General features: G+C 44.5%; 1 non-coding gene across 1 annotated transcript; it reads left to right on the forward strand.

Moving 5' to 3' along the window:
• Positions 1-2,354: 2,354 nt before the first annotated feature.
• On the forward strand, positions 2,355-2,425 carry Trnag-acc (transfer RNA glycine (anticodon ACC)). Its single transcript has one exon. It is a non-coding gene; the product is annotated as a tRNA-Gly (tRNA).
• Positions 2,426-4,166: the final 1,741 nt, after the last annotated feature.

A 4,166-nucleotide genomic window follows, 5' to 3' on the forward strand; every position in this document is an offset into this window, starting at 1 on the left:
TTATCTCGAGTGCTGACCGGTTGATGCTTCCACCCACTTTAGAGCCAAGCTGCATCCGGAAGGTGTACGTTACCTACTGTTCTCACTGGGTGAATTCCTTCACATTCCATTAGGATGTCTTGAGTGGTCTCCGGATCTTTGCTGCAGCATACACATGCCTCATCTAATTCCGAATATTTGCTCCGGTATGTTTTGGTATTTAGGCAACCGGCTGGAGCCTCAAATAGCAAGGCGCTGCCCTGTGTGTTATCGTACAGATTTTCCTTTTAACGCGATAGCGTTAAGGGCCCAATGACACAGAAAATACGGCGTCGGTGTCGGCGTTAAGCATCGGCGTCTGGCGCAAGGCGTTAGTGAACAAAAATTGAATTTCTCAAAGTAAAATTTGTCAGAAAATTGGCCGCATATCTGCTTGCTTCGCTGCAAATGACGTCGAAAGACGATAGTCTTCTGCCGCACCAGATACGTTAACGCCCTCTCTTCTTCACCCTCCCACCCCTCACGCTCTTCCACATAGGCGCACATATTCGCAAAGCGCGCAGTGTACGTTAATGCTGTGATGATACTAGTGGTCGCGTCACCATTCCACAGATTGACCTCGAAAATCCTTTCGATTGCGTGGCTCATGAAATTTTGTTCGTTGTCTTAGACCACTCTAATGTCGGTTCTGTTATCGGCGAGGGAGTGGCCCTGGCGTACGGAAACTGCATGACGAGATTGATCATAAATAAGAGTCTGGGGACCCCCATTAGAGTGCACCGTTCGGTGCGTCAGGGCTGCCCCCTCAGTCCTCTGTTATTCGGTATATACATTGAAACCCTGTGCATGAAAATAATGGAAAACAACAACATTAATGGATTTAAGTTACAAGCAGCCGAAGTGAAGCTGCTCGCATATGCTGCCGATGTTACAATTTTCATGGATGATCAGGGCAGTTTACTCAAGCTTGTCAAATGTGTCCGTAAGTTCAGCCATGCCACCGGTAGTGGAGTCAACCGGTCCAAGTAAATTGGGCTCTGGCATGGATCGTGGCTAGCCAAGCCAGCCACGATCCTGTTTAACGTGCCCTGGGTGGCGACCCCGGGCATCCCACTCGACATCCCGCTCTTGGGCGTCCCGCTCGATGCTTATCGCGATAGTGAGCAGTATTGGAAAGAGCAGACCAAAGTGATTCGGGAGAGAGCGGAGAAGCGGAAAGGGGCCAACCTATCGATTTTGCCAGAGACACGCTTGCAACCTTTTCTTTATCAGCAAGCTTTGGCATATAATGCAGGTATTGCATTGTTCAGGGTTAAACGTTCAGAAGCTACACAGGGTTATCGCAGTCTTTGTCCGGGCGCTTGAATGGGAATGCTGCAGCCGGACCAATTTGTTCAGGCGGGTAAAAGACGGGGGTTGCGACTGGGTCACCTCTTTTTACGGCAGTTGGTAAACCGGTTGATGTTTTTTCGGGACGCAACAGACCCGCTCCTGCGCACTGTATGCCAAACGAAGCTAAGCCGACGGCTGCCCGAGTATGTTGTTTCAACGGAAGAGCTTTCGAGGGGGATTCGTGGTTCCTACAAGAAAATCGTATCGAGTGTAAGATTTTTTTTTTTCAGCGCGGTTTTCGAACGATTACCTGTCCAGTGTGAAGCGGAAAAAAACTATATTGCGCTTTGTGAGACATTGTTTTCCCAGTGCCCTTGTACAGGTCCGTGTACAGTGGAGGCCCAGGCAGCGATGTTTTAAAGAGAGTTAAGAAAATGTAGGTGCCACCAGGAACAAAAGCTTTCTTTTTTAATTTACACACCAGAACATGACCAGTTAACAAGTTTTTGGACGGAAAGGAATTGTTTTTACCGTGGGGATCGCACCGTTTAATTGACCAGCAGCCAGAGACAATCGAACATGTTTTGTTACACTGTTCGGAAGGCGTTCATTTTTGGGATATATTACAGAGCATAGTACGGAAAGAATTTCCACTTGACCTGTATGGCATTCGGTACTTAAGCGTAGATAACCAAGATGGGGTGCCTTTTGATTTAATTATACTTATGGGCCTCCACTGTACTTGGCGGTGCATAATGGCAGGATATTACGTTGACAAGGATGCACGGACTGCACGAATTTATTTTCGTGAGAGCATGCACTGGTTTGTAGAAATCCGTAAAGCGTCAGCGGAACCCCCCGAGTGGCTCTCAAGAGTAGAGCCGCTGGTGGAATTGCGCGAATTCTAATTAGACGCAGCCACCACGATGGTGGTTGAATACGCCTTCCCCTAATGTACATCGTAATCAGTGTGTTCTTATTGCGACTGTTCGTTTCGTGAAATGTTGTGTCAAAGCCAGGCAATAAAGAAAAGAAAGGAGAAAGCGTCGGTGGTTCAGTGGTTGAATACTCGCCCACCACGCGGGTGGCCCGGGTTCGATTCCCGGCCGACGCGTGATGTTTATTTACTTAGCAGCTTAACTCTACTAGCGGCCTTGTATCACACACAAACTTTTTCTCACGCTTATTTATACAACCCGGCACAATATCCTGCATGAACCGGATCGCTTTAATTTTTACTGTATTGTGTCTTTATTCACTTTTAGAACATTTTCATTGGCTTAAGAACTTATTCCTTTCGAGTATTCTATACATTTGAGTCACCTACCTATATCATGGTCTCACTAATTTAGGTTAAATTCACATTATATGGGTTACTATCTAATAACTAAGGGTCCTCGCTATTTCTGGTACTGCATGAGCGGCGTGTGTGAAAGTATGACGTGGCAAACTGTATCTGGAACATTGTTTCCTGTACAATATTTTCGCTGATCAACTTGTGTAAGGGGATTGGTACCGCAGACACGAAGAGTTGGAGATCCTTGTTAAATGTATGCTAAGAGAAACAATCACCGCAGTAGATATATTGCTCGATTGCTAGGTACCCCTGAAGGAAGACGTGGCCGTGAGGGCTGCAGATAAATAATGATTGGGTTCTTAAGTTCGCTTCTTAATATACCCGGTTTACGTTATTCAATTTTATCAGAACTTAACAAATGATCTGTGATGTATTGTTTAATTCTGCCCCTTGAGCTAGGTTCCTCGAAGAGGAGGAGGTAACTTGCACTTGAAAGCGAAATGCATAATGTAATAATAAGAAACTCTTATTAGTAAATTTTTAAGTAGTATCTTTGGGGACCACATACTTATTTAGGAACTGGAATTCTCAAATGTGGGGCCATTGGGCTGGATTGCTTGGTTGTGGGCATTACCAATAAGCGAAATCATTTACAACCTCACAGCAGCTTCTAGCTTGAACATCAAGCTGACAATTAAAATATACTTGACCAACTCTACCATTTTCATAAAAAAGTAGAGAGACAGGCTGGTTCTTTTTCTATAAGAAATGCTTCTTTTTTCATAAATATAATAGATTGCACATAATTTTTCAGGTCAAACTTCTCGCGATAGTTCTTGCTTTGCGAAAGTTATCTCTTCATGCTACAAAAGTTGTTATCGTCACAGATATCTGTATGCAGCGCGCTTAACGCGTCTACAAATTCGACAGCTTTGAACTCGTTGTATACATTAGCTCCACCCCAATTAAGTTTAGATCATTTAGTATGGTTACCAGGGCGCCGAGACATTCTTCTTAATGAAATCGCCGATTCTTTAGCACGAGCTCCTTTAAAAGATCCTGTGATATCTGTGCTGTCGGCAACTGCGCAAATCACTGCAGCCACATATTGGCAGTTTCTTTGACCGAAGACAAAAAAAAAATTACCAGCCTTTCCCCTGTCGAGAAAATGGAGGTAAGCGAAGCTTGTCGTATGTGTATCTGACCTTCGTCAGGTTAACGTAAAGTTCACGTCATTTCACGGTAATAAAACAAACATTTATTGAATGTATGCATCGGGGGAACGAAACGTAGAACGCAACGGAAGGAAAAGTTACAGGAAAGAAAAACAAAAGTAAAAGGAGAAGGAACGAAAGTAGTTGGAAAGGGAAAGGAAATTAGTACGTCAAGTACACACTCGACAACCTTCGCTTACCCCCATTTTCTCGACAGGCGACGGGCTGGTGATTTTCTTTCTTTCTCTCTGTCTTTCTTTCTCTCTGTCTTTCTTGCTCTTTTTCTATATCTCTCTCTATCTCTTTTTCTTTTTTGTCCCTGGTATGTGCCATTGAGCTTGGAC

Source organism: Dermacentor silvarum, chromosome 4 (genome assembly GCF_013339745.2).
Source record: "Dermacentor silvarum isolate Dsil-2018 chromosome 4, BIME_Dsil_1.4, whole genome shotgun sequence".
NCBI classification, from domain to species: Eukaryota; Metazoa; Arthropoda; class Arachnida; order Ixodida; family Ixodidae; genus Dermacentor; species Dermacentor silvarum.